The sequence below is a fragment of the Arachis hypogaea genome, chromosome 20, assembly GCF_003086295.3.
Source record: "Arachis hypogaea cultivar Tifrunner chromosome 20, arahy.Tifrunner.gnm2.J5K5, whole genome shotgun sequence".
In the NCBI taxonomy this organism is placed as follows: domain Eukaryota; kingdom Viridiplantae; phylum Streptophyta; class Magnoliopsida; order Fabales; family Fabaceae; genus Arachis; species Arachis hypogaea.
This window is the reverse complement of record NC_092055.1, coordinates 2,490,719-2,492,390: the sequence shown is the minus strand read 5'-3', so window position 1 is coordinate 2,492,390 and position 1,672 is coordinate 2,490,719.

The following is a 1,672-nucleotide window of genomic DNA, read 5'->3' as shown; positions in this document are numbered from 1 at the left end:
GAAGTGAAATTGGATCCGGGATGTCCATGCCGTTTGAAGAACGGGCAAAAAACGATTTAAAATGAGAAAGTTATGTCCGTCGGAAGATTGGGGGTTGAATTTGTGAATTCTGCAGCTTTTAACTTAGAAAATTTTTACTAGAATGACCCTCCACGCGTAGGCGCACTTGGCGCGTACGCGTCGTTCTTCAAGAAGGCACCATCCACGCGTGCGCGTCGATGCGTTGCACCCAATGCCCATCCATTTTCTCGAGAGTTGTGCCAGAGTTGTGCCAGTTTTGTGCCTGGGGCGAATGCACCCACGCGTACGCATGGCTGATGCGTACGCGTCATCTGGCTGTGTTTCAATCCGCGCGTCCACGTGTATGACGCATACGCGTCGATGAGCTTTGTGGCCATCCACGCGTGTGCGTGGAGGACGCGTACGCATGGCCCTGTTTTCATGCCAAAGTTAATTTTTGAGTTTTAAAAGCCAAACCTCATACTTCTAAGCCTCTGATCTCACCCCTTATGTATTAAATCATTACGATATGCCTAGCAATGAGAAAGGAGCTAGGGGATGTGGTAACTTGTGAATGAAGCAAGGGGAAAAGTTATGATCAACGATCATCAAAGATAATTATATGAGATATGGAGGATGACGGTGGAAGTACCGTGTATGCCATAAGACGAAGGGCTATATTTATTGATAAATGGCTGGTTCTTGATTGAACCATGAGCCGGGTGGCTGTGTTATTGCCGAATACAGCGGAGCCATGTTGATAAATTGGCTAGTTCTGGATTGAACTGTGAGCCGGATGGCTGAGTTATTGCCGGGTTACGGCAAAGCCATTATGGATTATGGCTGAGTATAAATGCATATATGATAAATGAACGAATATGATAAATGAATAATGATGGAAAATGTTGAATGTAAGTATGCTTGTGTTTTCTCTCTGGTTGTAAGGGTGACAGGGCACCGATACCCTCTAATGGCGACAGGGCGTAGATACCCTCTAATGGCGACAGGGCGCAGATACCCTCTAATGGTGACAGGGCGCAGATACCCTCTAATGGTGACATGGCACATATTCCCTCTAATGATATTATTGCGCAACAGAGAGATTGTGCCCGGGTTAGCTACCGGACATGTCGGGTTGGCTTGATAACCAACAGATGATATCATCAGCCATAGGGCAGGCACTCATCATTTGCATATGTTTGAATTGTTTGGGTTTGCCTATTTGTTTTGGATTTCTAGATTATATATGCTATGTTACCTGATTATGTGCTACTTGTTCTACTTGCACCTTAATTGTGTATTACTTGCCTGTATTGCTTGTGTTTTTACAATTGAGAGACCCATCATGTTGGTATCGGTAGAGGTTGAGGGTTGTTCTTGATGAGATGAATTGATGATGCGATTGCATGATGATGATGACCATTGGATGAGATGATTTGAGCTCCCTGGGTAGACGCAGTGATGTTATTTCACTAGCTCCATGTGAGGGTATGATGTATTGATATAGAATTGCTGAGACAGGACGACTGATGATGGTTTTGTTTATGATTCTGAATCCGATTCGTGGGAGAGTCAGCGAGTTGGGAATCATATGAGATATGAACTAGATTTAGTATCCCCTTACGACAGTTGCCTATTCATGGATTAGTGATAATCTAGGTTGGATACTTGG